This window comes from Pseudophryne corroboree, chromosome 6 (assembly GCF_028390025.1).
Source record: "Pseudophryne corroboree isolate aPseCor3 chromosome 6, aPseCor3.hap2, whole genome shotgun sequence".
NCBI lineage: Eukaryota > Metazoa > Chordata > Amphibia > Anura > Myobatrachidae > Pseudophryne > Pseudophryne corroboree.
The window spans coordinates 23,903,457-23,926,126 of NC_086449.1; the positions used below are offsets into that span (position 1 = coordinate 23,903,457).

The window sequence follows — 22,670 nt, forward strand, 5'->3', positions numbered from 1 at the left end:
AGAACCCAGGTGAGTCAGTTCAGACCGAAGTGAGGACACCTCAGAGTGGACCACATCTCGGAGTTTACTCTCCAAAGATGTGAAGTCCGCCTTAGTGGGCAAGGTCTGCAGGAGTGTGAGAACCTTCTGCATGTCCTGCTGTTCAGTGGAATTCCTATCCGGTGTAGTCACTCTGTTTTCGCCTTGCTTCTCTGCCCTCTCGGAATGTGCCGGAGAGGAAGGCGTCGGTGGAGTCGACATAACTGTATCTTTCCGGAGATTGAGAAACCGCCTTAGGTCTGAGCGGGGGGTAACTTCAGACTGACCGATAGAGGTTTTCACTCCCCTACGTCTCCTGCGACTCATGGGTAATAAGAAGGGGATGTGGGCGTCGAAACCTGTGCGACAGGCGTTGGGGCAGATGTGATGGGCAATTCAGTATCGCAGGTCACACTTTGAGCACTCCCTCGGTCCCATATCCCAGAGCTTGGGGCTGATATTCACTGATCCCTAAGTCGCCACCGTACAGAAGAGAGTGTCAGGTGCAGTGGTGGGTGCGTTCGGTGAATCGCGCCGTTAAAGACATGTCAGGGTGGATGCGTTATCGTGTCGGGTCTGGCAAGAAATTGCAGAATCAGCAGAACAGATCTGTGGTCATTTTGGTAGTAGAACGTGTCAGGAGGCGTCAGCCCTCATCCCTCGAGACGGCCCTACATGGCTGCAGGAGGAGGCGTCTATTTCCTTTTGGGTGGGGACATGGTGGTCACACAGCGGTGGCTAGTTGTAGGCAAGTTATTTTGTTATAATACAAGCAAGTGTAGCAGTAGGGGAGGTGAGATGTAGCAGGGGTCCACCAGGGGGAGCTTCAGTTCCCTATGTCAGGCAAAGAATGTGCAGCTTGTCCCCTTTAATTAGTGGGGTGGTTGGGATCCTGTGTCAACAGCCCCTGTCACCTACACCCTATTTGGCAGCAGGGCTATACAGCACTCTTAGTATGGGCGCCTTTCCAGATTTAAAAATGGCGTCGGCGGCTCCTATTGCCAGTGGTGTCTGCCAGGATCCAAGATGGCGCCGCCAGGCTGCCACCTCCAGGTGCCTGCAACGGGCCCCAAGTATCCCCTGTCTGCAGGATAGCTTCAGTGGTGGCAGTGGCTGGCTTCCCCCGAGCCCAGTCGGGGCCTCCTGGGGCACGCCGTGGGCTTTGATTAAGTCAGTGGCCGCGTCTGTCCCCGGGAGCGGCACCACGTGACCGGCGCCGCACTCCCTCTCACAACGGAGCCAGCCGCCGGACGCACGGGAACCCGCCGCACAGAGCGGATCGTCAGGGCATTGACTCACCAGGATGAGTTGACGGGTGGTAAGTGGTGCGGGGGCTCTGGGGGTGTTGGGGACAGCTCCGGCCCGTCTCTCAGCCGCGGGGCGCCGCACTTCCGGTCCGGGGTAGCTCCACACGCGAGGTCCCGGCTCCAGCTGGCGGGGTAGGCCGCAACCCGCACGGGTCCAGGGGGCACCCGCCGGCTCCGCAACCGCCCTGCTTATTGCTGTGGGGGTACGAGTAGGGTATATGAAAGGTGTCAGGTACGATTGTAGGGCAAAAGAGCAGTTAAAACTGCTACTGTGGCAGGAGCTTGAGTGCAGCACAACCTCCTGCATCCACAGCCAGGCCACACCCCTATGTTATCTCTTTGATCATATGTCCCTGTAATTTCCTGTATGTGGGCGAAACCATAAGACGTTTGAAAGAGAGGATTGCATTACTTGGTCTTCAAATAAGAAAGCCATGCAGCCTGTGGATGCCTGCACACGACCGCTTCAGCACAATACAGTGTACTCTCCCACTTAGGAGAGGTGGGGACCACAATAAATTGTTATTACAGAAGGAGCGCTTTTCATGAATTGCCTCAATTCCTGGTTACCATGACGATTGCTATGTCATTTCTATGTTGTTTTTTGTGCAATATTGTAAGGTTTTTTTTTTATGACTATGGTTTACTGGAGTCGAGTTTCTGGTTTCTGGCATGTCCAACCAGAGGCTTCCTCTATCGCGCAGTGAGTAACATTGGTTGCTAGTGGCGACGGATGACGAGTTATGGACCTAGGCTGTGTCCCCAACACTATGCCATTTTCCGGCCAGTTTGCTGGGTGATTCGGAGCCGTAACAAGTGAGTGCGTTCTACTGATTAGGAAGGTGCAGGTATATAGGACGCACTGGGTTACGGTACCATTTGCTCATGATTAAGATGTTATACACACACCAAAATGGCTGCTGTCGGGCTGTCTCTCTGGGGGGATGCTTATACATATGCATTTTCGGCCAAAAGTAGAGTTTAGTATCGGGGACAGCAACAGTGTAGCATAAATCACTGGGAAAATGGTGCGGCGGCCATTTTCCTGGTGTTTTGTGCATGTGCAGTAGGGAACTTGCAGGGAAAATGGTTGCCACACCATGTTCCCTGAGACCTGCAAGTGCTCTAGTGCTTATTGTCCCGAAGATCTGTGCTGCTGCCTAGAGAGAAGGATGCGTGGACAGACACTGCGCACAGAACCCCTCCTCTCTTAATACACCCCTGGCCTGATGATCACGGTTAGTCACTTCGCAGGTTTTCTCTCTGGTGCAATGACTGAGCGCTCAGGTCCACACACACAGTAGACTTGGTAGGAATATCTGCTGCCACTGGGCATTTGCAGCAGCTCCATTCAGCTGTTTATAATGCAAGTAATGGCCACTGGCCAAACTGTGGGTAAAAGGCAGGTTTCTGGGCAAATGGAAACCCCCTTGCATTTGCCAATGTTCCTGATTACCCAGGATCTGGCTCTATGGGATGGTGCAGCTGGAATCATAGTTCTCTTGCTGAACATGCAAATCATTTCTCTATACAAAAATTAGACAACATACAGTATACCCTTGTTTTTGGCTGGTGGTAGCGATGCCTTTATAACATGATGTAGTGTAATTATATCCAGAGACGCGGCAATAGGCACAAGGTGTACAGTACAACAAGTGACTGTATGAAAAGGATCTATTGCGCCTCTGACGTTACAGCTGCAGTAATATCTTATACCAGCGGGTTACTAATATGACGTACACTTCCTTACGGAAACAATTTGTCTCTTTACAGAAGTTTAGACAATTCACAAAATGCAGGTATGCGCACCCCGGGGTAGTACGGGATAGTTGTTCGAGTATTAGTTTTGTATGCAAAGCGTTCGATATTCAAATATTCAAATATTCAGATCCTTCCCTTTAGATCAGAACAGAGTTCCTCTTCGTTCCCTCAAAGAAACAGAGATGAGGGAATATATAGTGAAGTACAATTTCATTATGGGTGTAAACAACATAAACAGGTATTACACAATTCCACCAACTTGTAGTGGGGCAAATATGCGTACCAGAATATGTGGGGTCCCCAGCGATGGTTACCCTTTAGCACTTATGAGGTTGTAAACAGATACCTCCAGGGATCTCAGCACTGTTCCTCCTCTAGCCGTGGTAATCCTGGGTACTTCCACTCTTACTGGATCAACGCGTTTCTGCTCTCAGGGAGCCTTTCTCAAGGTGTGTGGTGGCTGCAATTACACTGCTCCTCCTCAGCCTGGTCTGGCCCCCCCCTCTGGCTCCCCCGTACGTTTCGCATTTGCTTCGTCAGGGACCCTGACGAAGCAAATGTGAAACGTGCGTAGGGCCTGAGCGTCCTACGTACCTGTCTATCATGTCTAATTGAAATGTACATATTTTACCATAAGTGCTTACTATATTAATGGAAACTATAGCAGTGTATTATTATATATCAGTGGAGCGATCTATGGCAAATGTAAATAGGTAGAGATTACTGTGATTACTCAGTATCGAATTTAGACTACTCATTATGAGTCAGATATATATGCAAGCATAGTCTATTCTGAGTATCATAGACAAATGATCTCATTGCCTAGACGACTACATTATTTGGCTATATACAATGACTTCCATTTGGCTACAGCACGTGTAATAGCCAAAGGATTCCCAAATATAACAGGGAAATCCACATATGGCTATCTGTACATCTGTATACTAATAAAAACCCTACAGTTGATTTACTGTGTATGATATGGGCATGAGGATTTTGATAAATCCAGAACGGAACCAAATAATTTAATCATCTGCAACTACATATACTAACATCTATATATATATCGGATTACCACAAAATATTGTATTTATTTATTCTAATACAATAGGACCAGACATAAATAAGTGAGAGATTTTGGGAAATTGGATTACAATATATATGGGGTCATGCCGTCTTACGAGTCACTGTAGGGATCTGGCAATACTATATGAGAGATCTGGTGATGCTAATGTATGAATTATTTATATTCTTTTGAAAATACACTCACCACTTTAAATATGAAATCATAATATGGTACAGCATTACTGAGAGATAGGTGGATTTACATCTGACACTATAAGTGAGAGATGATCCACTAATATTTATTGTGGCAACATATATGAGTGACACTCATCACTATTATGAGGTAGATGGATTTTACATCTGACACTATAAGTGAGAGATGATCCACTAATACCCATTGTCAAGCTTATGTGAGTGACACCAGACACTATATGAGAGAAGTGACTGGCTGACCTAATACATATGTGAGGTGTATCTCTACTTTGAAATCTGATATTATATGCAAGAGGTACTCTAAATCACATCTCACCATACATATATCTATATATATATACTCTTTCCCTAGCCTACGTGTCAGAAAAAAAAACCCTCTATATGACACAGTGACACCTGACACTATATGTGAGAGGTGACTGGCTGACCTAATCCATACGTGAAGTGTGTTTTCACTTTATTCTGAAATTTGATTCTATATGCAAGAGTTACTTTAAGTCACACTTCACCATACATATATTTTTATATATCTTCTCACGATTCTATAAGTCCGAGGAGGGGGAAAGAAAAATCCCTTATATATATATATATATAAATAAATATTTGACAGATTGGTCCTATCTGCACTATAAACGGTTTTTGGATTAACAGGATCTGGATGTTACGATGACCTCCCATTAAATGCACTTTATGGGAGATCATACAATAATAGTTGCATAATACAGACGATCACTAGTGTATTATAGAGTTCTTTACAACATCAATTTTGGGCAACTAGCCAAGGTTCTTGACAGGGGTATTAAAAGTGATACTTTGTTATAAGTTTATGATTAACAAGGAATACAATTGTATCTAACCCTCCCCTTAAGTAACATATTACAATGCCCATAGAAGCACATTGATACTAGGGAAGCCAATCCCGGGCCATTTTTTCAATCCCGGGATTGGCTTTAGACTGAGTCCGGCCGCCCCCCACGCCCCGCCCCTCCCGCCCTGCAGACATAAAAAAAACCCGTACAAATCTGAGCAGCCAGGTAACAGGTGAGGAGGAGCCGGCGGGTGAGTGCAGCGGAGCCGGGAGGAGGCAGCGGGTGAGTACAGGGTGAGCCGGGAGGAGGCGGCGGGTGAAGACTGCCATACTTTCCGGCTCGGCGGCTGCTGAAAGCGCAGCGTGACCTCACAGTCACAGGTCACGCTGCGCAGGGGGAGACAGGAGGAGGGAGCCGGGCAGCGTCTGAGCGTCCTGAGGACACTCAACGTTGATCCCTCAATCCCCGGGATTGGAGCTTCCAATCCCGGGATTGAATCCCGGACGTTTTTGGGCCTAGATCCCGTGATCCCGCCGATCCCAATCCCGGGATTGGCCTCCCTAATTGATACTATACTCTAAGAATATATATATCATCTCCTGTAGCAGATAAACAGTATAAGGGTTCTGTACAAGAGACATAAATTATAGAGGACAGGTACGAAAGAGACGCTCAGAGGTTTTTAATAATTGTTTATTGTTTATATTTTTCTTTAATTCACAGTGTTGTGTCATTACACTAATGTTACATGCTTTTTTAATATTTCGCAATAGTCAGACTTTGCAGACATGTAATAATAAAAACATGTCTTCACATTCATAATAATTTTTAAGATAAAACATAAAGGTTATATTTTACTTAAATAACTCACTACCTTGCGCACCGGAAACAGATCCTTTCTCCTTTATTTCCCTTAACATTTACTATAGGTACTCTTATCTGATCTGTGGTAGCACCCCCACTTTCTGTATGACCGATTTTTATGGTATTTAGATTTGGGGTTTTGAATTATTAACCATATATTCATATGTGACAGATACTGTTATTCCTGTGCAACAGTTCCCCTCTTTTTTCCCCTTTCCCTTATGTATGGGGGTGGTATGCAGGAAATGGGCTTTACCAGGAGTGGAATGTTGGTCCAGGGGATGGGCACCACCAGGAGAGAGAGAGAGAGAGTGAGTGTGTGTGTGTGTGTGTGTGTGTGTGTGTGTGTGTGTGTGTGTGTGTGTGTTATGTATGTGTGTATGGGGGTGGGTTATGTGTGTGTATGGGGGTGGGGTGTGTGTGTGTGTGTGTGTGTGTGTGTGTGTGTGTGTGTGTGTGTGTGTGTGTGTGTGTGTGTGTGTGTGTGTGTGTCTGGGTATATGTGTATGTATGGGGGTAGTATGCAGGAAATATGCATTACCAGGATTGTGTGTGGGTAGGTATGTGTGTATGGTGGGGGCATGCAGGAAATGGGTATTACCAGGAGTGGGATGTGGGCCCAGGAGATGGGATCTACCAGGAGGATGAGGTGGGTCCAGGAGATGGGATCTACCAGGAGGATGAGGTGGGTCCAGGAGATGGGAATCTACCAGGAGGATGAGGTGGGTCCAGGAGATGGGATCTACCAGGAGGATGAGGTGGGTCCAGGAGATGGGAGCTCCCAAGAGGGTATGGTGGGTCCAAGAGAAGGGAGCCACCTGGAGGGTGGGGTGGGTCCATGATATGGACACTACCAGAAGGATAAGGTGGGTCCAGGTGGTGGGCACTACCAGGAAGGTATGGTGGGTCCAGGAGATGGGAGCCACCTGGAGGGTGGGGTGGGTCCAGGAGATGAGAGCTACCAGGAGAGTGAGGTGGGTCTAGACGATGGGCAAAACATGTTTCTGCTGTATTTTCTTTGCTGTCGGCCCTCCTGTATTCCAGAGTCATGCAGTTATTGGGGCTTATGTATTAGCCTGTGAGATGCTGACACTGTTGAGATTCTGGTGAGTTTGCCCATATTTGGCAATCATTTAAAAGGCAAGACCAGGTTGGTGTAGTCTGTCATGGCAGAGGTTATTTGTGAACCCGGTCTAGGTCTGGTCTCTGGGTCTGGACTTGAGGAGTTGTGGACAGAATTGCGCAGGCTTAAGATATGATTTCCTCATGCAGACGTGGCAGTTCGCTGAGGAACGTAGGAGAGGAAGTGACCAGCTATTTGGGTACTGAAACACTGGTGGCGTGAACCACCAGTGCAATCGGTAGCTGGAGGGTCCCCGAGAACGGAAAGTCTATGAAGACCAGCATTAGGAAGGCTGGGAGTTACCAGCAGACAGACTGGCAGAAGGCTGGGTGGAACCAGCACAGCAGGTTTTCCAGATGCTGGATGGAACCAGTGAAGTAGAGTTTGCTAAGGATGCTGTGTGGAGTCAGCAAGGCAGGTTTTCCGAAGTGCTGAACGGAACCAGCAGCACAGGTTTTCTGAGAATGCTGTGTGATGTCAGCAAGGCAGGTTTTCCGAATTGCTGGACAGAACCAGCAGCACAGGTTTTCTGAGAATGCTGTGTGATGTCAGCAATGCAGGTTTTCCGAAGTGCTGGACGGAACCAGCAGCACAGGTTTTCTGAGAATGCAGTGAGATATCAGCAATGCAGGTTTTCCGGATGCTGGTTGGAACCAACAAGGCACAGATGCTGCGGTGGTCTTCAGAACAGTCTTTAGATGCACTGGTATGGCACACCTATGCACCTGGACACGCTGAGATGTAAATACCGCTATGGCCCTTTAAGATCAGCCAGGGAGTCAGCTAGTACTGAGATAGGATTAGTAGTACTTGGTCACTTATAGCTGGAGATTCAGGAGCTCTACACAGACTGAGAGACAACAAAGCACTGACAGCTTACCTGTGCTGGGACTTGGAATTTATGCCTCCTGCTCTCTGCTGACTGGCTGAGGGATTCACCTGATGAGGAAGTGATTCCGGATTGGGCCCAGGAAGGTCAGCTGACCAGGAACTGTCATGGTGACGTCCATAGCTGGTTTTGTAGGGAACTCCGGCGTGGTGAGGCCTAGGCAGTTCGCTAAGGTCACCGGATCCATTGGCACTGACAGGGGAGCCACAGCGTAGCAGCTGACCGCGCAGGATGCCAGGATACCGCACAGATGACGGAGCACACCAGGGCTTGCGGCAGAGGTAAGACAGAGCATGGCTGGGTAGCGCTGAAAGCCTCCGTTTTGTGATTTTGCCCTTTTAACAATTGGTGCTTTAAAAATACGGTCTGACTCGCAGGACATTATATACTGTAAGATACAGGCACTGGACCCACTGTAGTTTACTGAGTATGAGAATGGACAGAATGTGACATTACACATGTGACACTAGTCTCTATAGGTGCTGTAACAACAGTACAGACAACACAGCCAATATAATATAAAAAGATGCAACTGACCCCGACGTGATTTGAACCTTCTGATCAGGAGTCAGACGCGCTACCGTTGCGCCACGAGGTCCCTTACAAATCCTTGAACCGCATATAAGCTAATAACGCCAAGGTCGTGGGTTCAATCCCAATGTGGGCAGCTTTGTTTTTTCTTTTACTGTATTTATTTTTTGCTGTACAGTTTGTGTACATGTGCGAGAAATTTTGGCCAAACATGTGCTTAGAGCCTCACGTATACTCCATGTGAATTGTACAGTTTATCATCATTATTTTGACTGTTAGTATCCTCAGTGCTTTGAGTGTCCACCTGCATATGGCACTACAAGTCTCAGCATATAACTTTAAATTATGTAACCTTGCCTGAAGCTTGGCGAGCGCAGCAGCGCAGTAATGTTTGGGGGGTTTTTCAGGGAAAAGAGTGAGGCGGGGGGAATGCATTCAAAAGTGTGTTGACCTTTTTGTGTCGACCATTTCCATGTCAACCTTTTGACCCTGTGGAACATTTCTACTGTCTACCTTGACTCTGTCGACTTTTTGACCCTGTCGACCTTTTCATGTTGACCATTTGGGGTCGACCTTCTGACTGTAGACCTGTTTAATGTAGATCTATTGAACGACACCTGACCTGACCCTACAGACACCTGACCTGACCCTACAGGATGGTGCAGCCGGAATCATTGTTCTATTGTGGAACATGCAAATCATTTTTTATATAAATATTGAGACTATATATTGATGTGCGTCCCTGTCTGACGCTAAGATGCACAAGACAAGCACCACTGGTGAGTGTGTGGTTGGGTGGTATGCCAGAGGAAGGCATCACCAGGATTGTGTGTGTTGCTGGTATGCAGGAGATGAGCACCACCAGGATTGTGTGTGGGGGTCATATGCATGAGATGGTCACCACCAGGATTGTGGGTGTGTGGTATGCGGGAGATTGGCACCACCAAGACTGTGTGTATGGTGGTGGTATGCAGGAAATGGGTATTACCAGGAGTGGGATGTGGGTCCAGGAGATGGGCACTGCCAGGAGGTTGAGGAGGGTCCAGGAGATGGGACCTACTAAGAGGGTGATGTGGGTCCAGGAGATGGGCACTATCAGGAGGATGAGGTGGGTCCAGGAGATGGACACTACCAGGAGGGTGAGGTAGGTCCATGATATGGACACTACCAGGAGGATAAGGTTGGTCCAGGTGGTGTGCACTACCAGGAAGGTATGGTGGGTCCAGGAGATGGGAGCCACCTGGAGGGTGGGGTGGGTCCAGGAGATGGGAGCTACCAGGAGAGTTAGGTGGGTTTAGAAGATGGGCAAAACATGTTTCTGCTGTATTTTCTTTACTGACGGCACTCCTGTAATCCAGATTCATGCAGCTATGGGGGCTTATGTATTAGCCTGTAAGATGAGGATACTAGTGAGATTCTGCTGAGTTTGCCCATATTTTTAAAGTGGCAATCATTTAAAAGGTAAGGCCACATTGGTGTTGCCCTTTTAATAATTGGTGCTTTAAAAATACGGCGAGACTGGCAGGACATTACATTCTGTAAGATCCATGCACTGGACCCACTGTAGTTTACTAAGTATGAGAATGGACAGAATGTGGCATTACACATGTGACACTGGTCTCTATGGGAGATGTAACAACCGTACAAACGACATCGCCAATATAATATAAAAGATACAACTGACCCCGACGTGATTTAAACACGCAACCTTCTGATCTGGAGTCAGACGCGCTACCATTGCGCCACGAGGCCCCTTGTAAACCGGAATCATAATATAAGCTAATAACGTCAAGGTCGTGGGTTCAATCCCCGTGTGGGCAGCTTTGTTTGTTCTTTTACTGTATTTATTTTTTGCTTTAAAGTTTGTGTACATGTGCGTACAATTTTGGCCAAACATGTGCTAAGAGCCTCACGTATACGCCATGTGAATTGTAGAGTTTATCATCATTATTTTGACTTAGTATTCTCAGTGCTTTGAGTGTCCGCCTGCTTATAGCACTACAAGTCTCAGCATATAACCTTTTATTATGTAACCTGTGCTGAGCGTAGCAGAACGAGGCACCTTGCCCGAAGCGTTGCAAGCGAAACGATACACTAATGTTTTGGGGGGTTTTCTGGGAAAAAAGTGTGGGGGGGGGAAATTCAATAAAAAGTGTGCTGACCTTTTTGTTTCGACCATTTTCATGTGGAATTTTTCTACCGTCTACCTTTTGACTCTTATCGACCTTTTCATGTTAACCATTTGGGGTCATCCTAAAGACTGTAGACCTTTTTAATGTAGATGTACTGAGTCACACCTGACCTGACCCTACTGGATGGTGCAGCCGGAATCACTGTTCTATCGTGGAACATGCAAATCATTTCTTATACAAGTAATGAGACTACATAGTGATGTGCGTCCCTGTTTGTGGCTGGGGGTAGCGGTGCCTTTATAACACCATCTAGTGTAATTGCATCCAGAGACGCGGCAACAGGCATCAGTACAAGGTAATGTGTACAACAAGTGACTCTATGAAAAGGATCTATTGCGCCTCTGATGTTACAGCTGCAGTAATATCTTATACCAGCGGGTTACTCTTATGACAGACACTTCTTAAGGGAAATAATTTAACTTTCTATGGAAGTTACCAGCTTTCATTATCCTTCTGCCTGCATAGGGGGATGAGCTGTTAAAAAAAACCCACATGTGGCCCGTACGGGGATTGAACCCGCGACCTTGGCGTTATTAGCACCACGCTCTAACCAACTGAGCTAACCGGCCAGCTGCCTCACAATCTTCTGGTCACACATCAGTCACAATATGTAGGTCTAGGTGTAATGGTGGAGGGGAATAATGGGTCCAGGAGATGGGCACTGCCAGGAGGGTGAGGAGGGTCCAGGAGATAGGACCTATCAAGAGGGTGATGTGGGTCTAGGAGATGGGCACTATCAGGAGGATGAGGTGGGTCCAGGAGATGGACACTACCAGGAGGGTGAGGTGGGTCCATGATATGGACACTACCAGGAGGATCAGGTGGGTCCTGGGGATGGGCACTACCAGGAGGGTATGGTGGGCCCAGGAGATGGGAGCCACCTGGAGGGTGGGGTGGGTCCAGGAGATGGGAGCTACCAGGAGAGTGAGGTGGGTCTAGAAGATGGGCAAAACATGTTTCTGCTGTATTTTCTTTGCTGTCGGCCCTCCTGTATTCCAGAGTCATGCAGTTATGGGGGCTTATGTATTAGTCTGTAAGATGAGGATACTGGTGAGATTCTGGTGAGTTAGAAACATAGAAACATAGAATTTGATGGCAGATAAGAACCACTTGGCCCATCTAGTCTGCCCCTTTTTTATTTTATCCTTTAGGCAATCTCAACCCTTATAGAAACATAGAATTTGACGGCAGATAAGAACCACTTAATTTGCCCATATATTTAAAGCAGCAATCATTTAAAAGGCAAGACCTGGTTGGTGTAGTCTGTCATGGCAGAGGTTGTGAACACGGTCTAGGTCTGGTCTCTGGGTCTGGACTTGAGGAGTTGTGGACAGAATTGCGCAGGCTTAAGATATGATTTCCTCATGCAGACGTGGCAGTTCGCTGAGGAACGTAGGAGAGGAAGTGACCAGCTATTTGGGTACTGAAACACTGGTGGCGTGAACCACCAGTGCAATCGGTAGCTGGAGGGTCCCCGAGAACGGAAAGTCTATGAAGACTAGCATTAGGAAGGCTGGGAGTTACCAGCAGACAGACTGGCAGAAGGCTGGGTGGAACCAGCACAGCAGGTTTTCCAGATGCTGGACGGAACCAGCGGAGTAGAGTTTGCTAAGGATGCTGTCTGGAGTCAGCTATGCAGGTTTTCTGGATGCTGGTTGGCACCAGCAAGTCACAGATGCTGCGGTGGTCTTCAGAACAGTCTTTAGATGCACTGGTATGGCACACCTATGCACCTGGACACGCTGAGATGTAATTACCGGTATGGCCCTTTAAGATCAGCCAGGGAGTCAGCTAGTACTGAGATAGGATTAGTACTTAGTCACTTATAGCTGGAGATTCAGGAGCTCTACACAGACTGAAAGACAACAAAGCACTGACAGCTTACCTGTGCTGGGACTTGGAATTTATGCCTCCTGCTCTCTGCTGACTGGCTGATGGATTCACCTGACGAGGAAGTGATTCCGGATTGGGCCCAGGAAGGTCAGCTGACCAGGAACTGTCATGGTGACGTCCATAGCTGGTTTTGTAGGGAACTCCGGCGTGGTAAGGCCTAGGCAGTTTGCTAAGGTCACCGGATCCATCGGCGCTGACAGGGGAGCCACAGCGTAGCAGCTGACCGCGCAGGATGACAGGAGACCGCACAGATGACGGAGCACGCCAGGGCTTGTGGCAGAGGTAAGACAGAGCAAGGCTGGGTAGCTCTGAAAGCTTCCGTTTTGTGATTTTGCCCTTTTAATAATTGGTGCTTTAAAAATACGGTAAGACTCGCAGGACATTATATACTGTAAGATAGATACAGGCACTGGACACACTGTAGTTTACTGAGTATGAGAATGGACAGAATGTGACATTACACATGTGACACTGGTCTCTATAGGTGCTGTAACAACAGTACAGACAACACAGCCAATATAATATAAAAAGATGCAACTGACCCCGACATGATTTGAACACGCAACCTTCTGATCTGGAGTCAGACGCGCTACCGTTGCGCCACGAGGTCCCTTACAAATCCTTGAACCGCATATAAGCTAATAACACCAAGGTCGTGGGTTCAATCCCCGTGTGGGCAGCTTTGTTTTTTCTTTTACTGTATTTAATTTTTGCTGTACAGTTTGTGTACATGTGCAAGGAATTTTGGCCGAACATGTGCTAAGAACCTCACGTGTACTCCATGTGAATTGTAGAGTTTATCATCATTATTTTGACTGTTAGTATCCTCAGTGCTTTGAGTGTCCACTGCATATGGCACTACAAGTCTCAGCATATAACTTTTTATTATGTAACCTTGCCCGAAGCTTGGCGAGCGCAGCAGCGCAGTAATGTTTGGGGTTTTTTTCAGGGAAAAGAGTGAGGCGGGGCGAATGCATTAAAAAGTGTGTTGACCTTTTTGTGTCGACCATTTCCATGACAACCTTTTGACCCTGTGGAACATTTCTACTGTCTACCTTGACTCTGTCGACTTTTTGACCCTGTCGACCTTTTCATGTTGACCATTTAGGGTCGACCTTCTGACTGTAGACCTGTTTAATGTAGATCTATTGAACGACACCTGACCTGACCCTACAGGATGGTGCAGCCGGAATCATTGTTCTATTGTGGAACATGCAAATCATTTTTTATATAAATATTGAGACTATATATTGATGTGCGTCCCTGTCTGACGCTAAGATGCACAAGACAAGCACCACTGGTGAGTGTGTGGTTGGGTGGTATGCCAGAGGAAGGCATCACCAGGATTGTGTGTTGCTGGTTTGCAGGAGATGAGCACCACCAGGATTGTGTGTGGGCGTCATATGCATGAGATGGTCACCACCAGGATTGTGGGTGTGTGGTATGCGGGAGATTGGCACCACCAAGATTGTGTGTATGGTGGTGGTATGCAGGAAATGGGAATTACCAGGAGTGGGATGTGGGTCCAGGAGATGGGCACTGCCAGGAGGTTGAGGAGGGTCCAGGAGATGGGACCTACTAAGAGGGTGATGTGGGTCCAGGAGATGGGCACTATCAGGAGGATGAGGTGGGTCCAGGAGATGGACACTACCAGGAGGGTGAGGTAGGTCCATGATATGGACACTACCAGGAGGATAAGGTGGGTCCAGGTGGTGGGCACTACCAGGAAGGTATGGTGGGTCCAGGAGATGGGAGCCACCTGGAGGGTGGGGTGGGTCCAGGAGATGGGAGCTACCAGGAGAGTGAGGTGGGTCTAGAAGATGGGCAAAACATGTTTCTGCTGTATTTTCTTTATTGTCGGCACTCCTGTAATCCAGAGTCATGCAGCTATGGGGGCTTATGTATTAGCCTGTAAAATGAGGATACTAGTGAGATTCTGCTGAGTTTGCCCATATTTTTAAAGTGGCAATCATTTAAAAGGTAAGGCCACATTGGTGTTGCCCTTTTAATAATAGGTGCTTTAAAAATACGGCGAGACTGGCAGGACATTACATACTGTAAGATACAGGCACTGGACCCACTGTAGTTTACTGAGTATGAGAATGGACAGAATGTGGCATTACACATGTGACACTGGTCTCTATGGGAGATGTAACAACCGTACAAACGACATCGCCAATATAATATAAAAGATACAGCTGACCCCGACGTGATTTAAACACGCAACCTTCTGATCTGGAGTCAGACGCGCTACCGTTGCGCCACGAAGCCCCTTGCAAACCTGAATCATAATATAAGCTAATAACGCCAAGGTCGTGGGTTCAATCCCTGTGTGGGCAGCTTTGTTTGTTCTTTTACTGTATTTATTTTTTGCTTTAAAGTTTGTGTACATGTGCGTACAATTTTGGCCAAACATGCTAAGAGCCTCACGTATACGCCATGTGAATTGTAGAGTTTATCATCATTATTTTGACTGTTAGTATTCTCAGTGCTTTGAGTGTCCGCCTGCTTATAGCACTACAAGTCTCAGCATATAACCTTTTATTATGTAACCTGTGCTGAGCGTAGCAGAACGAGGCACCTTGCCCGAAGCGTTGCAAGCGAAACGATACACTAATGTTTTGGGGGGTTTTCTGGGAAAAAAGTGTGTGGGGGGGGATTCAATAAAAATTGTGCTGACCTTTTTGTTTCGACCATTTTCATGTGGAATTTTTCTACCGTCTACCTTTTGACTCTTATCGACCTTTTCATGTTAACCATTTGGGGTCATCCTAAAGACTGTAGACCTTTTTAATGTAGACGTACTGAGTCACACCTGACCTGACCTGACCCTACCGGATGGTGCATCCGGAATCACTGTTCTATCGTGGAACATGCAAATCATTTCTTATACAAGTAATGAGACTACATAGTGATGTGCGTCCCTGTTTGTGGCTGGGGGTAGCGGTGCCTTTATAACACCATCTAGTGTAATTGCATCCAGAGACGCGGCAACAGGCATCAGTACAAGGTAATGTGTACAACAAGTGACTGTATGAAAAGGATCTATTGCGCCTCTGATGTTACAGCTGCAGTAATATCTTATACCAGCGGGTTACTCTTATGACAGACACTTCTTAAGGGAAATAATTTCACTTTCTATGGAAGTTACCAGCTTTCATTATCCTTCTGCCTGCATAGGGGGATGAGCTGTTAAAAAAAAACCACATGTGGCCCGTACGGGGATCGAACCCACGACCTTGGCGTTATTAGCACCACGCTCTAACCAACTGAGCTAACCGGCCAGCTGCCTCACAATCTTCTGGTCACACATCAGTCACAATATGTAGGTCTAGGTGTAATGGTGGAGGGGAATAATGGGCCCAGGGGATGGGCACTGCCAGGAGGGTGAGGAGGGTCCAGGAGATAGGACCTATCAAGAGGGTGATGTGGGTCCAGGAGATGGGCACTATCAGGAGGATGAGGTGGGTCCAGGAGATGGACACTACCAGGAGGGTGAGGTGGGTCCATGATATGGACACTACCAGGAGGATCAGGTGGGTCCAGGGGATGGGCACTACCAGGAGGGTATGGTGGGCCCAGGAGATGGGAGCCACCTGGAGGGTGGAAAGGGTCCAGGAGATGGGAGCTACCAGGAGAGTGAGGTGGGTCTAGAAGATGGGCAAAACATTTTTCTGCTGTATTTTCTTTGCTGTCGGCCCTCCTGTATTCCAGAGTCATGCAGTTATGGGGGCTTATGTATTAGTCTGTAAGATGAGGATACTGGTGAGATTCTGGTGAGTTAGAAACATAGAAACATAGAATTTGACGGCAGATAAGAACCACTTGGCCCATCTAGTCTGCCCCTTTTTTATTTTATCCTTTAGGCAATCTCAACCCTTATAGAAACATAGAATTTGACGGCAGATAAGAACCACTTAATTTGCCCATATATTTAAAGCAGCAATCATTTAAAAGGCAAGACCTGGTTGGTGTAGTCTGTCATGGCAGAGGTTATTTGTGAACACGGTCTAGGTCTGGTCTCTGGGTCTGGACTTGAGGAGTTGTGGACAGAATTGCGCAGGCTTAAGATATGATTTCCTCATGCAGACGTGGCAGTTCGCTGAGGAACGTAGGAGAGGAAGTGACCAGCTATTTGGGTACTGAAACACTGGTGGCGTGAACCACCAGTGCAATCGGTAGCTGGAGGGTCCCCGAGAACGGAAAGTCTATGAAGACTAGCATTAGGAAGGCTGGGAGTTACCAGCAGACAGACTGGCAGAAGGCTGGGTGGAACCAGCACAGCAGGTTTTCCAGATGCTGGACGGAACCAGCGGAGTAGAGTTTGCTAAGGATGCTGTCTGGAGTCAGCTATGCAGGTTTTCTGGACGCTGGTTGGCACCAGCAAGTCACAGATGCTGCGGTGGTCTTCAGAACAGTCTTTAGATGCACTGGTATGGCACACCTATGCACCTGGACATGCTGAGATGTAAATACCGGTATGGCCCTTTAAGATCAGCCAGGGAGTCAGCTAGTACTGAGATAGGATTAGTACTTAGTCACTTATAGCTGGAGATTCAGGAGCTCTACACAGACTGAAAGACAACAAAGCACTGACAGCTTACCTGTGCTGGGACTTGGAATTTATGCCTCCTGCTCTCTGCTGACTGGCTGATGGATTCACCTGACGAGGAAGTGATTCCGGATTGGGCCCAGGAAGGTCAGCTGACCAGGAACTGTCATGGTGACGTCCATAGCTGGTTTTGTAGGGAACTCCGGCGTGGTAAGGCCTAGGCAGTTTGCTAAGGTCACCGGATCCATCGGCGCTGACAGGGGAGCCACAGCGTAGCAGCTGACCGCGCAGGATGACAGGAGACCGCACAGATGACGGAGCACGCCAGGGCTTGTGGCAGAGGTAAGACAGAGCAAGGCTGGGTAGCGCTGAAAGCTTCCATTTTGTGATTTTGCCCTTTTAATAATTGGTGCTTTAAAAATACGGTAAGACTCGCAGGACATTATATACTGTAAGATAGATACAGGCACTGGACACACTGTAGTTTACTGAGTATGAGAATGGACAGAATGTGACATTATACATGTGACACTAGTCTCTATAGGTGCTGTAACAACAGTACAGACAACACAGCCAATATAATATAAAAGGATGCAACTGACCCCGACGTGATTTGAACACGCAACTTTCTGATCTGGAGTCAGACGCACTACCGTTGCGCCACGAGGTCCCTTACAAATCCTGGAACCGCATATAAGCTAATAACGCCAAGGTCGTGGGTTCAATCCCCGTGTGGGCAGCTTTGTTTTTTCTTTTACTGTATTTAATTTTTGCTGTACAGTTTGTGTACATGTGCGAGGAATTTTGGCCAAACATGTGCTAAGAACCTCACGTGTACTCCATGTGAATTGTAGAGTTTATCATCATTATTTTGACTGTTAGTATCCTCAGTGCTTTGAGTGTCCACTGCATATGGCACTACAAGTCTCAGCATATAACTTTTTATTATGTAACCTTGCCCGAAGCTTGGCGAGCGCAGCAGCGCAGTAATGTTTGGGGGTTTTTTCAGGGAAAAGAGTGAGGCGGGGGGAATGCATTAAAAAGTGTGTTGACCTTTTTGTGTCGACCATTTCCATGACAACCTTTTGACCCTGTGGAACATTTCTACTGTCTACCTTGACTCTGTCGACTTTTTGACCCTGTCGACCTTTTCATGTTGACCATTTAGGGTCGACCTTCTGACTGTAGACCTGTTTAATGTAGATCTATTGAACGACACCTGACCTGACCCTACAGGATGGTGCAGCCGGAATCATTGTTCTATTGTGGAACATGCAAATCATTTTTTATATAAATATTGAGACTATATATTGATGTGCGTCCCTGTCTGACGCTAAGATGCACAAGACAAGCAAGACTGGTGAGTGTGTGGTTGGGTGGTATGCCAGAGGAAGGCATCACCAGGATTGTGTGTGTTGCTGGTATGCAGGAGATGAGCACCACCAGGATTGTGTGTGGGGGTCATATGCATGAGATGGTCACCACCAGGATTGTGGGTGTGTGGTATGCGGGAGATTAGCACCACCAAGATTGTGTGTATGGTGGTGGTATGCAAGAAATGGGAATTACCAGGAGTGGGATGTGGGTCCAGGAGATGGGCACTGCCAGGAGGTTGAGGAGGGTCCAGGAGATGGAACCTACCAAGAGGGTGATGTGGGTCCAGGAGATGGGCACTATCAGGAGGATGAGGTGGGTCCAGGAGATGGACACTACCAGGAGGGTGAGGTAGGTCCATGATATGGACACTACCAGGAGGATAAGGTGGGTCCAGGTGGTGTGCACTACCAGGAAGGTATGGTGGGTCCAGGAGATGGGAGCCACCTGGAGGGTGGGGTGGGTCCAGGAGATGGGAGCTACCAGGAGAGTAAGGTGGGTCTAGAAGATGGGCAAAACATGTTTCTGCTGTATTTTCTTTACTGTCGGCACTCCTGTAATCCAGAGTCATGCAGCTATGGGGGCTTATGTATTAGCCTGTAAGATGAGGATACTAGTGAGATTCTGGTGAGTTTGCCCATATTTTTAAAGTGGCATTCATTTAAAAGGTAAGGCCACACTGGTGTTGCCCTTTTAATAATTGGTGCTTTTAAAATACGGCGAGACTGGCAGGACATTACGTACTGTAAAATCCATGCACTGGACCCACTGTAGTTTACTGAGTATGAGAATGGACAGAATGTGGCATTACACATGTGACACTGGTCTCTATGGGAGATGTAACAACCGTACAAACAACATCGCCAATATAATATAAAAGATACAACTGACCCCGACATGATTTAAACACGCAACCTTCTGATATGGAGTCAGATGCGCTACCGTTGCGCCACGAGTTCCCTTACAAATCTTGGAACCGCATATAAGCTAATAACGCCAAGGTCGTGGGTTCAATCCCCGTGTGGGCAGCTTTGTTTTTTCTTTTACTGTATTTATTTTTTGCTGTACAGTTTGTGTACATATGCGAGAAATTTTGGCCAAACATGTGCTAAGAGCCTCACGTGTACTCCATGTGAATTGTAGAGTTTATCATCATTATTTTGACTGTTAGTATCCTCAGTGCTTTGAGTGTTTACCTGCATATGGCACTACAAGTCTCAGCATATAACTTTTTATTATGTAACCTTGCCCGAAGCTTGGCGAGCGCAGCAGCGCAGTAATGTTTGGGGGGTTTTCATAGAAAAGAGTGAGGCGGGGGGAATGCATTAAAAAGTGTGTTCACCTTTTTGTGTCGACCATTTCCATGTCAAACTTTTGACCCTGTGGAACATTTCTACTGTCTACCTTGACTCTGTCGACTTTTTGACCCTGTCGACCTTTTCATGTTGACCATTTGGGGTTGACCTTCTGACTGTAGACCTGTTTAATGTAGATCTATTGAACGACACCTGACCTGACCCTACAGACACCTGACCTGACCCTACAGGATGGTGCAGCCGGAATCATTGTTCTATTGTGTAACATGCAAATCATTTTTTATATAAATATTGAGACTATATATTGATGTGCGTCCCTGTCTGATGCTAAGATGCACAAGACAAGCACCACTGGTGAGTGTGTGGTTGGGTGGTATGCCAGAGGAAGGCATCACCAGGATTGTGTGTGTTGCTGGTATGCAGGAGATGAGCACCACCAGGATTGTGTGTGGGGGTCATATGCATGAGATGGTCACCACCAGGATTGTGGGTGTGTGGTATGCGGGAGATTAGCACCACCAAGATTGTGTGTATGGTGGTGGTATGCAGGAAATGGGAATTACCAGGAGTGGGATGTGGGTCCAGGAGATGGGCACTGCCAGGAGGTTGAGGAGGGTCCAGGAGATGGGACCTACCAAGAGGGTGATGTGGGTCCAGGAGATGGGCACTATCAGGAGGATCAGGTGGGTCCAGGAGATGGACACTACCAGGAGGGTGAGTTAGGTCCATGATATGGACACTACCAGGAGGATATGGTGGGTCCAGGTGGTGTGCACTACCAGGAAGGTATGGTGGGTCCAGGAGATGGGAGCCACCTGGAGGGTGGGGTGGGTCCAGGAGATGGGAGCTACCAGGAGAGTGAGGTGGGTCTAGAAGATGGGCAAAACATGTTTCTGCTGTATTTTCTTTACTGACGGCACTCCTGTAATCCAGAGTCATGCAGCTATGGGGGCTTATGTATTAGCCTGTAAGATGAGGATACTGGTGAGATTCTGGTGAGTTTGCCCATATTTTTAAAGTGGCATTCATTTAAAAGGTAAGGCCACACTGGTGTTGCCCTTTTAATAATTGGTGCTTTTAAAATACGGCGAGACTGGCAGGACATTACGTACTGTAAAATCCATGCACTGGACCCACTGTAGTTTACTGAGTATGAGAATGGACAGAATGTGGCATTACACATGTGACACTGGTCTCTATGGGAGATGTAACAACCGTACAAACGACATCGCCAATATAATATAAAAGATACAACTGACCCCGACGTGATTTAAACACGCAACCTTCTGATATGGAGTCAGATGCGCTACCGTTGCGCCACGAGTTCCCTTACAAATCTAAGAACCGCATATAAGCTAATAACGCCAAGGTCGTGGGTTCAATCCCCGTGTGGGCAGCTTTGTTTTTTCTTTTACTGTATTTATTTTTTGCTGTACAGTTTGTGTACATATGCGAGAAATTTTGGCCAAACATGTGCTAAGAGCCTCACGTGTACTCCATGTGAATTGTAGAGTTTATCATCATTATTTTGACTGTTAGTATCCTCAGTGCTTTGAGTGTCCACTGCATATGGCACTACAAGTCTCAGCATATAACTTTTTATTATGTAACCTTGCCCAAAGCTTGGCGAGCGCAGCAGCGCAGTAATGTTTGGGGTTTTTTTCAGGGAAAAGAGTGAGGCGGGGGGAATGCATTAAAAAGTGTGTTGACCTTTTTGTGTCGACCATTTTCATGTCAACCTTTTGACCCCGTGGAACATTTCTACTGTCGACTTTTTGACCCTGTCGACCTTTTCATGTTGACCATTTGGGGTCGACCTTCTGACTGTAGACCTGTTCAATGTAGATCTATTGAACGACACCTGACCTGACCCTACAGACACCTGACCTGACCCTACAGGATGGTGCAGCCGGAATCATTGTTCTATTGTGGAACATGCAAATCATTTTTTATATAAATATTGAGACTATATATTGATGTGCGTCCCTGTCTGACGCTAAGATGCACAAGACAAGCACCACTGGTGAGTGTGTGGTTGGGTGGTATGCCAGAGGAAGGCATCACCAGGATTGTGTGTGTTGCTGGTATGCAGGAGATGAGCACCACCAGGATTGTGTGTGGGGGTCATATGCATGAGATAGTCACCACCAGGATTGTGGGTGTGTGGTATGCGGGAGATTGGCACCACCAAGATTGTGTGTATGGTGGTGGTATGCAGGAAATGGGTATTACCAGGAGTGGGATGTGAGTCCAGGAGATGGGCACTGCCAGGAGGTTGAGGAGGGTCCAGGAGATGGGACCTACCAAGAGGGTGATGTGGGTCCAGGAGATGGGCACTATCAGGAGGATGAGGTGGGTCCAGGAGATGGACACTACCAGGAGGGTGAGGTAGGTCCATGATATGGACACTACCAGGAGGATAAGATGGGTCCAGGTGGTGTGCACTACCAGGAAGGTATGGTGGGTCCAGCTAATGGGAGCCACCTGGAGGGTGGGGTGGGTCCAGGAGATGGGAGCTACCAGGAGAGTAAGGTGGGTCTAGAAGATGGGCAAAACATGTTTCTGCTGTATTTTCTTTACTGTCGGCACTCCTGTAATCCAGAGTCATGCAGCTATGGGGGCTTATGTATTAGCCTGTAAGATGAGGATACTAGTGAGATTCTGGTGAGTTTGCCCATATTTTTAAAGTGGCAATCATTTAAAAGGTAAGGTTACATTGGTGTTGCCCTTTTAATAATTGGTGCTTTAAAAATACGGCGAGAC

At 47.3% G+C, this 22,670-nt stretch overlaps 6 non-coding genes across 6 annotated transcripts; all 6 read right to left on the reverse strand.

The window, feature by feature from the left end:
* Window positions 1-10,260: 10,260 nt before the first annotated feature.
* Window positions 10,261-10,332, reverse strand: TRNAW-CCA (transfer RNA tryptophan (anticodon CCA)). The gene has a single exon. It is a non-coding gene; the product is annotated as a tRNA-Trp (tRNA).
* Window positions 10,333-11,267: 935 nt separating this feature from the next.
* TRNAI-AAU (transfer RNA isoleucine (anticodon AAU)) lies at window positions 11,268-11,341 on the reverse strand. The gene has a single exon. It is a non-coding gene; the product is annotated as a tRNA-Ile (tRNA).
* Window positions 11,342-13,203: 1,862 nt separating this feature from the next.
* TRNAW-CCA (transfer RNA tryptophan (anticodon CCA)) lies at window positions 13,204-13,275 on the reverse strand. Its single transcript has one exon. It is a non-coding gene; the product is annotated as a tRNA-Trp (tRNA).
* Window positions 13,276-14,864: 1,589 nt separating this feature from the next.
* TRNAW-CCA (transfer RNA tryptophan (anticodon CCA)) lies at window positions 14,865-14,936 on the reverse strand. Its single transcript has one exon. It is a non-coding gene; the product is annotated as a tRNA-Trp (tRNA).
* A 939-nt stretch (window positions 14,937-15,875) lies between these two features.
* TRNAI-AAU (transfer RNA isoleucine (anticodon AAU)) lies at window positions 15,876-15,949 on the reverse strand. The gene has a single exon. It is a non-coding gene; the product is annotated as a tRNA-Ile (tRNA).
* Window positions 15,950-17,815: 1,866 nt separating this feature from the next.
* On the reverse strand, window positions 17,816-17,887 carry TRNAW-CCA (transfer RNA tryptophan (anticodon CCA)). The gene has a single exon. It is a non-coding gene; the product is annotated as a tRNA-Trp (tRNA).
* Between the last annotated feature and the right edge of the window lie 4,783 nt (window positions 17,888-22,670).